Source organism: Silene latifolia, chromosome Y, assembly GCF_048544455.1.
Source record: "Silene latifolia isolate original U9 population chromosome Y, ASM4854445v1, whole genome shotgun sequence".
Taxonomy (NCBI): domain Eukaryota; kingdom Viridiplantae; phylum Streptophyta; class Magnoliopsida; order Caryophyllales; family Caryophyllaceae; genus Silene; species Silene latifolia.
Genome location: NC_133538.1, coordinates 170630032 through 170642581, shown reverse-complemented (window position 1 = coordinate 170642581; position 12550 = coordinate 170630032). Strand labels below are relative to the sequence as shown.

At 38.1% G+C, this 12550-nt stretch overlaps 1 long non-coding RNA gene and 1 pseudogene across 1 annotated transcript; both read right to left on the bottom strand.

Moving 5' to 3' along the window:
* Positions 1-571: 571 nt before the first annotated feature.
* The window catches only part of LOC141629409 (limonoid 21-O-acetyltransferse-like), a 56202-nt pseudogene continuing 44223 nt past the window's right edge, over positions 572-12550 (bottom strand).
* LOC141626966 (uncharacterized) lies at positions 5763-6570 on the bottom strand. Its single transcript, XR_012536524.1, has 3 exons — positions 6468-6570; positions 6263-6361; positions 5763-6058 (listed from the first exon to the last, which is right to left on the bottom strand). It is a non-coding gene; the product is annotated as an uncharacterized LOC141626966 (long non-coding RNA).

The window sequence follows — 12550 nt, the reverse complement described above, 5'->3', positions numbered from 1 at the left end:
TTATATGATAGGAGGACCTTAGAAGAACCCTTCTATATATATATATATATATATATATATATATATATATATATATATATATATATATATATATATATATATATATATATATATATATATATATATATATATATATATATATATATATATAAACTAACCATAAATGATGTAAGTTAGGCTAGTTAATGAATTAACTATATTTGCAGAATGACTAGCCTAACCCTAAATTAATCAAACCTAACTAACTATGGTTTGCCAGTGTCAACTTGCTATTGGTTTGTGTATGAAAATTCTATATGTGTATGTGTAGCCTTTTCGTTAGCTCATTTAATCAAGGGATTTGTTACTGTGTTATTGACTAAGATCTATTGTATACATCTCTATGTAATTAGAATAAATAGGTTTGTACTCTATCATTGTTAATATAAACAAAATACTTATTCTTTACGGAAACAACCATGTGAGGCGGAAAATGATACAATCATAATCATAATCATATTGAGTCGAAGCTGGATACGATCATTTTGAGTCGAAACTCAATACAATCATTTTAAGTCAAAACTCGAAACAATCACCCTGATTTTGATTCAAATCCTACTCTGTAATACCATTTTAATTTATTATTTGTCGTGTATTTTGGTCCGATCACCAAGTTAAGAACATCATCTCGTTGGCCAGAACCTCTGAAAACTTGTGCCTCTTTATTCATTTCTACAACACTTGGGTTTGAGGAAGCAAACGAAAGGAGTTCTAGATCACGTTCAAAAATGGGCATATCATCTTCAGACTTCACTCAAAGGCACCCAAGCCTCAATTCCACTCCCATCCCTTGTTTGACTCAATGCAAATGTGTTCTTATACCCCAAACTAACCAAACTCTGCTAAATTGGCTTCCCCCATCCAAAATCGGCATTGTACAATCCATCTCCACATGTGTTAAGGCACTTAAAGAAATCAACATCATCCCTTCTTAGCAAGGTTCCAGCCTCTTTGAATAGTTCGCGTATCAGTGAATATGCATCCATTCCTTGTAGTTTCTTAGCGTTGTTGTCGATGGCCTCTGTTTTCCCATGCCTTTACTTTCCTACCAAATCACACATAGATATGTTGTCTTCCATCTTAGAAATGTAGTAACCAATAAGGTTACCAATGATAGTGGTTGGCAATGGCGGTGAGTGTTAGGGTGCAAACCCATGTCCCACATTGTTAGAATAAAGACAAAAGATCATCTTTATAAGGGTTCACAAAATATAATAGTACGAGGCCTTTTGAGAAGGAGCCCAAGAGTAAATCCGTGAGGGCTTGGATCAAAGCGAACAATATCGTACTATTATGAATAGTGGACACCGGCGCAGTAGAGGCCTAACACAAGATATTCATGCTTGCGCACAAGTGGTATCAGAGTCCAAGGTTCGACTTCGGCTAGACAACATAGATTCATCAGGCCAAAACTTGAAGGTGGACGTACACTATAAGGCGTGAAACTTTTATAGCTCGAGGGAGAGCTAAAATGTTCAGAGAAGCGACATTGGTCTCACCGTGGTAAATACGTGAGAGCTTGGCCCAAAGTTGACAATATCGTACTATTATGGATAGTGGACAACGGCGCAGCAGAGGCCCAACACGAGATATTCAAGCTTCCAAACAACATGTGGTATCAGAACCCAAGGTTCTAGACAACATATATTCATCAGGCCAAGACTTGAAGGTGGACGTACACTATAAGGCGTGAAACTTCTATAGCTCGAGGGAAAGCTAAAATGTTCGCAAGAACCGATATTGGTCTCACCGTCGTAAGACGACAGACCGTCCAAGAGAAGATCGTCAATGACCCGGCTAGGTGGACTGAGGCTTAATGGAGGCAACAAAAGCGGTCCATAGTAAGTCCAAAGGCGGTCCGGTGTGTCGCGCTGAGGCAGTGGATTCGGACCCAGTCCAGGGTATATTGGATGCAGAGGAGTTTAGTAGATAAGTATAGCACAAGCCCCGTGAGACACATGGTGTGTCGTTTAAGGGGAGGTTATCAATTTTTGGTGATGCGAGTGTCTAAAAGTTGGGGTTGTAGGTTATGGGAGTAGAGTTCTCCATGAAGGTCAAGGTCATAGTCAAGATGATGGTCCTTGATTTGAGGGGAGGATTATTAGGGTGCAAACCCATGTCCCACATTGGTATAATAAAGATGAAAGATCATCTTTATAAGGGTTCACAAATTATAATAGTACGAGGCCTTTTGGGAAGGAACCGAAGAATAAATCCATGAGGGCTTGGCCCAAAGCGGACAATATCGTACTATTATGGGTTGTGGACACAGATGCAGTAGAGGCCCAACACAGGATATTCACGCTTCCACACAACAGTGAGGTTCTCTTACGAATATTCATAGACTGGGACATCACTGAAAGTGGCTTCTCCCATGAATTTGCTCTTGATGCTTGTTCGGAGACGAGCAAAGATTTTGTTAGTTAGGTACAATAGATATCATCCGTATATCGTTAGTTTGTAATGTATTATTGTGATTATATATAGTATTATCTTATAGTTTAATAAATTGGTGTGTTTACCTTGGTGGCACATTTCCATAGAAGGGACGACACGACCTCAACTCGCGTAGGCCGAGAAACATCTTTACTAGCACCCCTTTTCCTAAGCTCTACGATATTGGATGCTTCAAACACAAAACTTGTTGTGGATGTTCGATCCATGCCTAGCTTCAAAGAAAGTTGTGTGATCGAGGAATCCGTGGGAGGGAACAAAGACGAGGCCAGGGGTTTTGGGTAGATTTTGCGTAGGGCGAAATCAGGTCAAGGAAGATTTTGGTAGGGTTAACTAGCTCTAGTTAGTCTGTAAATCAGGTCGGCAGGGTGAAACGCAAAAGTGAAAGTATAATAGAAAGAACAATAATAAGACAAAGAATTTTGTACGTGGAAAACCCTTAAATGGGAAAAAACCACGGGCACCAAGCCAGGAGAGGATTTCACTATTATATTGAGTATTTAGCACAATGGGACGTAATTATCTTAAAAGTTGTGTAAGAATATTGTATGCTAGATTTTGTCTTGTATATCTCTCCCTCAAATGATTTCCAAATGCTTCTTATATAATCATCTGCTGAACGGCTGGTAAATCTCTTCATAAATGATAAATATTCCGTATTAATTACCCGTAATAATATCCATTATTACATCCTTAATTACTGCTTTAATTGCTGAATCTTCCCATTTAATGATGTGCGCGTAAGCTTCTTATAATCTGATCTCTTGGTCTGATATCGTCCTGATATTTTGACCGTTGTCCTCTTCATGGCCTGGCGCCTATCTTCAGGTGTCCTGACACCTTGACATCCTGACACCCTGTCAGTTAGTCCAAGGCAAGATATTGATCAGGGATATCTGCGGATTTCCAGGCTCAACAATTGCCCCTTATCTCCTTATTTTCGATGTGTCAGGACAAAAAATAAGGAGATAACTTAAATCTTTGGAAAACTGTTCAACGGTTAAATTGTGGCTAGTCAGTTCCTGTAACGGCTAGTTTGTTCAGTTTGTGACGCGTGTTGTATTTACTGATACTTCATCAATGATTATCCATCCAAATTGCGGTAGAAACCCTAGTTTCACCCAATACCCCCTTACTTCATTAAGTTAATCTTCATCAAAAAATCTGCTTTGCCTTCTTCTAATAATTTTCTTCTTCAACTTCCTTAATTCCCAGTTTTTAATCTTCGTCTAATTTTTAATAATCCCTCAACAATTGCCGCAAAAAAGAAATCTACCAGGGTGATGCCTCCTGGAACTCCATCTGCTCAAAACCATGAAGAAACCACTTCTGAAAACATTCCTTCATCTTCTGCTGTTCAACCTTCTGTGGTTGGTAAAACGAATGATTCTCCTCTTGAGATGATTTCAATTTCCCATGGTGATTTCCAATTCAAAACCACAAAAGCATTGAAAGATGATCAGTCTTTCTCAACCGCCTGAAACCTGAATTTGAAAAGGTGTTGAAAAATAAGGGAATCATTCCTGATGATTCCGAAGTTTGGATCCCTGAAGATTCTCCTATCAGGGCTGACTGGGCATGTCCTTAGTTCTGTATTCACGACTGGGCCTTTAGGGCAGGTTGCAAGCTTCCTTTCTCTCCTCTCATGGTGGAGGTTATTAAAGAAATCGGTGTCCCTTCTTATCAGTTGATGCCTATGGTATGGAAAGTGGTCTGCTCTATTGAGTATCTCTGCAAAAAGCACAATATTTAGTTTTCCCTTGATGACCTAAAGACCTGTTATGTTGTCAAGACAAACAGTCATGGCCGTATAAGCTTTAAGGGCAGGCCTTCCACTACTCCCCTTCTTAGCAATCTAAACAGCGGCCATGATAATAATTGGGCTTCTGGGTACATGTTTATCAGGACCAATTATGTGGGTCCTGATCTGGCATATTTGAACTATGAAGCTTGTGTTGCCGGTGAGTATTTTAACTATTCTCTTATGCTGCATGTTTTATTCGTTAGTAAAAAAATAAAATTATATTGAATCATACCTCTTGTGTGTGCAGTTGATGACTGGGTTACTGAAACTGAGTACCCTACTGCAAACATTTATGATTTCCTTGCTATTCCTCTTTTGGAGAGGTCTTGGCCTCTCTGTTGCAGGGCTGGCCATCTTCCTCGCTGCTTGAAGGCTGATGGTACTGCCAGGGTGGCTAAACATTCAAAGGCTGTTAGTGCTTCTACTTCGGGCAGTAAGTCTATTTCGTTTTCTCCTTTCTCCCTATTTTGGCTCTTCTGTGATATTTAGTTTATATTGCTAATGTAGTGTTTCGTGTTATAGCCACCAGGTCATCAACTCACCTTGCCAGATTTGGTATGGCTGACCTCTCAGCCAGGTTAGCTAAGATCAAGGAGGAAGGCTCCCAGGGAAGCGGAGATGCTGGGCATGTTATTGATTTAACTGAATTGCCTGATGCTTCCAAGGTTTCTACCGCTCCTGCCTTGCCTCTCTTTGAAACAAGTTCAGCGAAATTCTTTAAGAGGAAAATTGAAAATGTTGATATATCTGCCCCAGTCAAGGAGGTGAGAGCCAGTGTAGATAATGCGGAGGCTGCCAAGGTGAAGATTAGGGATTATGCTGCTTCCAAGTCAGATGTCGTGCTCACACTTGATCTTGTCAAGACTGCTACCCAGGCAGTTGCTTCAGTGGACCACTTTGTCAGCCTTTTGGCAAGTGTCGTGGCTGCTGTGAGGGAGGTTCGCTATTTTTATTATTATGTGTATTTCGTAATATGTGTATTTTGTTTGGATGTTTTTATTATTATGGCATAATATTCATATTATTCATTTTGCTTTTGGTCAGGGTGTCGCGACTTGTCTCCACACACTACTACAGAAATCATGAAGGACATCGGACTTCTAGACACATGGACATCGGATTATAGGTCGATGTAGAGTTCAGTCCCTTCCATATGGGGTGTAATGGACATGGGACTTTAAACCGATGTCCATTAATATATGCACATCGGATTTTTAAATATATCCGATGTCCATATGAGTAATGAACATCAGATTTTAACATTAATCCGATGTCCATATGTGTAATATACATCAAATTTTTATTGAAAGCCCATGTCCTTTGAAGCTAGAATTACATCGAACTTTTATAAATCCGCTGTCCTTTATATTGTTTTTTTTTTTAAATTTGAAAAGAGCAGGCCAATTCATATTGCATTACACCAATTTGAATGCCAAAACATTAATACAAAACATGCCAACTGCCATTCAACCAAAATGATCGATTTCAATTAATAAAAACCGATCCCAATCAACATACAACGCAACCGTCTCCGTCATCCGAATTCAACAACTAACGAACAACAACAAAGGGCATAACAAATCCCAGCCAACATAACATATGGTCTTGCAGATCATGTAATCAGTTTTTCAAAATGCAACTACCTAATACATTACTACGCTAGCTAGCTATCTACGGCTAGATATTGAGAAATTAGTTCGCCCACAAGTCCCGAACCTCATCTAATTCTTCTTGTGAATATGGCGTGGTGTCTTGAAAAACCTGTAATGCATATTAATGACAATGGGGCATCGGACATGGCCTCACAAGGGCGACTTCATATAAGCTAATAATTAAGGGAAGAGGGTGCGAAGAACTAGCTCATTGAATTGGCGGCAGGTTCTCCCACAATGCGTATAGGCAGCAGGTCAAAGTAGGATAATTACTTGAAAAAATACCGAGTTTTGCTATAATGTCGAAACTGACCTCATTGATAGCTTTTGTTGGATTAGAACGCGTGACGATTTCCAGCATGTACCTCATGACGTAGTACCCGCATTCTACAACACCTTGTTGACGAGCACACTAAAACAACAACTCGACAAGAATTAAACCAATAACATGACTTTGTCAATTAAAAGTGATTGATGATCAGACATTGAATTTGTCGTCATAATAAGCAACAACTTACATTATGTTGCAGCCATTGCGGTGCTTGAGAACGCATTCTTTCCCCACCATTGTAGCCGTATACTCTTACCGATCTAAATATAAACATGGTTTCAAATAAATGATTGTCAGCCAATAATAGTTGCCATTTTCAGAGTTCATCACTTCACCTAATTACTTAACTCTCTACTCCTTAATTAACATTCTACCTTACTTTTACTCCTTACTTTGTTTATTTACATGCTTTTTATGCTACATCGTATTGACTGAAAATAGTAAGCAGATTTTCAAACATGCTAATCACAGACCATACATTCACTACACATTCACACATGCTAATCACAGGCCATAGAAACCCCCAATTTGAGCATACATTCACATACATTCTTTCACAGACCATACATTCACACAACTACAAACTAATCTGCTCATACAACCACATCAAAAGAGACCCAATTCAACAAAACATTAGAATGATAAGTTTGATAATCTAATAGTCAAGTTTCGAAACTTTCTGAATGATTATTAAAAAACTAAATGGCAAAATTCAAGCAGCAGCAGGTGCCAAAATAATTAATACAGCGGCTCATCTGCTTATACACAAATTCAAATTACTAATTCAAATACGATGAACTATTACGTATATTATGCAACTAGAAACTCTAGCCTATACCCAAAGCAAAGTATTCAGATAACTATTAAGGTATTAATTGGTTGTTGAACACTATACAACCGTCTTATAAGAGAATCATTGTTTGGTATGAAACAAAAAGTAAAAACTTACTGGCTCATTATAGTTTGATACTTGTGCTATCTTCAGTCCCTTCTATAATCTGTCATATGCAAATTTACAAACAGAAAATGATAGCAGACTGAATTAAGAGATGTCTGGTAAGAATAGACAAAATTGATCATAACTCAAAGGAACTATAAGAAATTTTCAGAAGTACATGAATATTTTTGGAGATGTCATGTTGTAAGCTTATAACAATACAATAAAATTGATCAGAATATAAGCTCACTGTTATACCCAACAACTAAGATGTTCCACTAATCACCAAGTTTAAGGATAATCAACAATTTTAGAGATAATTGAGAAATAATTATCAGTAGAGATTGTTAAGAAAATTAGAGTAATAGGAAGATAAGAATCTACCTAAAGGCAACCATCACTAATCGAGAGATGTGAATATGTGATTGCTAGCTGTGAAAAACATACCAAACAGCTTAGTGAAAACCTTCTTCACTTGGTGCACAAGTTCAGTCCTCATGCTTAACAGGTCCCGATGCAGCAATCACCTGTAAAAATATGACATAAATATTCATACTTAAATGAGAAAATTAAAATCAGCGAGGTCGTGGTGAGCGTAAGATACAATTCTAGTGAGTGGCTCCAGTGAGAAAAAGATACAATTACAATGAGCGGTATGGTGAAAATCCCGAATCACGATGAGTACTTAACCATGATAAATCAAACTCTGAAAATTAGGGTTTAGAATTGTAGAGAAAATCAGAATCAATCCTTTGAAAATATTAGAAAAGTGTGAGGCAGCATGTGTACTTGATAATCTCATTTCAAGAACTTCGATGAGCATTAATCCCATCATTAACCTCCAATTACGCACATCTCGAAATGATAAATGTTAATCGTGTAATACAAACGCAACTAAAATGTAAATGAACAAATTCTCAAATAATTCAGCTACAAAAACAGAAATACAAATCACGATTATCACTCAAAATGAGAATCTTACAGCAACCAGGATGGAGAATGAGTACTCCCTATACCATAACACAACATATCAGTCCTGTCACCCACAAAAAAAAATTTACAACTTTTTGCCAAGCGAATCTATTGGCTTATTTTAATAAGCAGGACTAACTAAAGTAAAACAAACATATATATCAAGATTTAATAATAAGAACGAATGTAATTTAGAGTAGAGAATACGGAAAAAAAGTGATACGTGTGATTAAATCCTTTGTGTTTAAGTAATGCTGCTGAGAGAGAGTACTGAGATCAACCTCCATCAGCTTGTAGAGTTTCAAATCACAATTTTAAGCAAAAAAATTGACTTTGAACAAACACAAAGCACACACATGCCATTATCAAGGAGGGCATTGAGTTTGGTTAGTGTCATTATCATACAACAATCAAGTTTAGCATAATAATCATTTTTGTTGTTCATAAAATCATAGTACAATATAAGAGCTTCAAGTAAGGCATAGTCCTTAATACCAAAGAATCAAAATCGATCAAATAATGAAAGAAAAACAGAACGCTACCTTGGTTGATCCTGGTTGTGACATCCGAGGCCTCTTGAGTTTTGTGAAAAAAATGGCGGACCCCTGTTCATCAATTACGAAAATATGATATTGAGGTAATATCTAACATAATCAAATGAGACATATAAAATCTATACAAAAAAGCCCAATAATTGCAGCATATATACAAAATACTGAGGAAAGCACATGGAATACGAATATATTGAATACAAGAGATGTGAAACGAGAAACAAACCTTAGTTCTATCCATTTCCGTCAATTTTCCTCTTTATTGTAAAAATCCCCAATTTCTAGGGTTTACTAAAGTAAAGACCTTAAACTAGCAAAACCAACCTGCAACTTTCAAAGAAACAAGTAACTTTTTCGATTAATATGCGGAATTCAAACCCTGACAAAAATAAATCCTCAAAATTTTAGAGTAATGTGAGCAAACCCTAGAAATTTCGGACCAGATGAAGAGGCGAAAAGTGATGGTGCACAGTTGCGATGCGATATACGATTTAAGGCGGTTGGTGGCGGTTCTCGACAGTCGACGAAAGACGGGTGATGGAGATTACTGATTAGTGAGGGTGATGGAGATTACTGATTAGTGAGGGTGATGGAGATTACTGAGTGAGGATTGAAGGGGTTTGTTCAGTTAAAAAACATGGGGGGTTGTATCTTTGTTTTGGTTTTGCTAAATAGTGAAGTACGGTGTTTATACTCCATAGATTAATAGATTAATAGGATTATTATTATTATTATTATTAGGAAATTATTATTATAAAGAATAAAGGAAAAGTCAGATGGGTTTCCGATTTTTTTTTTTTTTTTTTTAATAAATGTAGATAACTGTTAATATAAAAGGCGTTCTCTATTCTTTCTTTTACATAACGCTTATCTAAGAAAAGCGTTCTCTTTATTTCTAGAGAACGGTTATCCAACTGGGCCGTTCTCTATTACGCGTTACTTATTCCTTTCTTTGTAGTAGTGAAGCAGCAGCAGCAGCTAGGATTTTGGGTTTTTGATCGGGTTTTGAAGTGAAGAAGCTAAGTGATGAACGATGAGATAGAGAAGAAAGGGATGATCGAGTAAGCTAAGGGTTTGGGTTTGGGTTTGTCTAAAAAAAAATGATATGGAGTAAGTATAATAGATTGACTCAGTATGCTAGTGAAAATAATTTGGGGCGGGGGAATTGTTTTCATTTTGCGCCCAAATTGAGGGTTATATGGACATGGGTTGTAATTTAATCCGATTTCCATTATAATGGACATGGGTTGAAAATAACAACCGATGTCCATATAATATAATTACATCAGACTTTTATAAAAATTCGATGTGCAAACTTATTACGTCTGTTTTTTCAAAAATCCGATGTCCATCCACTGATGTCCTTGATGAATTCTGTAGTAGTGACAATGCTTATCAGGCTACTTCTCTGGTAGCTAGGATTGACCTGATAAGATCAGATTATGATAAGTTGAAGTCTGAACTGGACTTTGCACGGGCTGACCTGGCTACTAAAGCTGCTGACTTGGCGAGGGCGCAGGCTGAGAAGGATGCTGCTAAGGCTGAGGCAGATTCGAATAAACAGCTCTTGCAGGAGGCGTTGGACAGGAATGAAGAGCTCACCCTGGAGAGGGATAATTTGGAGTTTAAGCTTGATAATATAATGCCTCCCTTTATTTTTATATTAAGGGGAAGGTAGCTGCTATGTCGGAGCCTGTTGAGGCCAGGGCAAATTGGAACCCTAAAGCTGAGATGGCTTTAGCTGTTTCAAAGTATCCTGACCTGCATAATATCGGAAATGAACAGGAGGTCGATTCTCCAGGGGAGCAGGATGTTGATGGTGAGGTTGATCAGGCTAAGTGGGAGTGCTGATGCTGTTTCTAAGGAGAAGTAGTAGTTTGATTTTTTCTTTGTTGGTATTTGGCCTATCCAGGGGGGATGTCCCTGGACAAACAATTTTATTTTTTTTGTCTCTGTTCCGGTCAGGGAGGCTATCCTTGGCCTTTATGAATATTTTGGTGCCTTTGCCTCAGGGGTAAGAGCTTTATTAATATGATCGTAATGGCCTTCCTTGGCTGATTTTGCTTATTTCCTTGACATTCAGTTTGCTTTTGAATTTCTTTGAACCTGTGAACTTTGTTTTTCCAATCCTGTGGACCTGTCAAAATTTCTATTTTGTTAACCTGTGAGATTCATTGAACTTGTTTAGTCATTTGAACTGTCGTGAGTAATTCAACCAAGTATGGTTTTGGCCATAGTGGTTGAAGGGGTGGGAAAACCGGCCTGACAGGAGGGCTTTTGTCCCCTGCCTGACTTGAAGGCTTGGTACTCGGCCTGACAGGAGGGCTTTTTAGACTAATGGTTGGGATGGCACACCCTTCCACCGACTTGCTGCGTCCAGCCATTTGTAAACATGTGCAGTAAACCTAGTCAGGTCAGGCAACTATTTTATACCTAATTAGTCCTGACATTTACCGTATCCGGTGATGGTTACCAACTCGTTAGGCACAATTAAGTGCAATGTTTTGTTTCAGATTTCGACATATAGTAGATAGCCCTCAATTCTGAATATTTATGCATATAAACATTTATCATGTATAATTGTTCAGGATTCAAAAAATAAGAGAAGTTGAGTTAGTTAAATATATAAACATGGATTGCATATAGAGCATATAAAACACGTAATTTTTCAGATAGCACATCAGGTTGAAGTACTCATAGTAAAGATATGATTTTGTACCTGATTATGGCCTGATATCGGTTTTATACATGGAATAATTTCAAATGAGTTACATTCCAAGATCTTGGGATCATTTCTCCTTCTAATGTTTGGAGCCTGTATGCTCCTTGTCCAACGATTGAATCAATTAAGTAGGGGCCTTCCCATGTGGGGGCAAGCTTGCCTGCTGATTTCTCTTTTTTGTTTGGAAAAACTTTTCGTAGGACGAGGTCTCCTTCCCTGAAGACTCTAATTCTGACATTTTTATTGCAAGTCCTGGCTACTGCTTGTTGGTATGATGCCATCCTGATTTTGGCAGCGTCTCTTAGCTCTTCTGTCAGGACCAGGTTATCTTGCATTAGTTCTCTATTTGCTTCAACATTGTTCAGGCTATATCTTGAAGTTGGTACCATGACTTCTACAGGAATGACAGCTTCACAGCCATACACCAAAGAATAAGGTGTTTGGCCTGTTGATGTCTTTGGAGTTGTCATGTCTGCCCATAGTACTAATGAAAGTTCTTCAGCCCATCTGCCTCGTCTACTTTTTAGTTTCTTCTTTAGTCAGCTTATGACGACCTTGTTACTGGATTCAGCCTGGCCGTTAGCTTTTGGATATCCAGGGGTGGATGTTACCAGGCTGATATTCCATTCTTGGCAAAATTCTTGGTTCATTTTCCCCACAAACTGGGTTCCATTGTCACCTACTATTTCTGATGGGACTCTATATCTTCAAATAATGTCCGTTCTGATGAAGGATATTATTTCTTTTTCAGTTACTTGCCTGAAAGAGTTAGCCTCGATCCATTTGGAGAAGTAATCAGTCATAGCCAACATAAATAATTTTTGTCCTGGAGCTACAGGCAGCTTTCCTACAATATACATGGCCCACTTCATGAATGGCCAGGGTGCAGAAATTGAGTGAAGGAGCTCAGATGGTTGATGTATGATTGGTGCATGAACTTGACAGGCTTCACACTTTGAAGAGTATTCCAAGCAATCAGCCCTCAACGTAGGCCAGTAGTAGCCAGTCCTGAGTTCTTTACTTGCCAGGCTTTTTCCTCTTTTATGGTTACCACAATGTCCATCGTGTATTTCTTGAAGTACTAATTT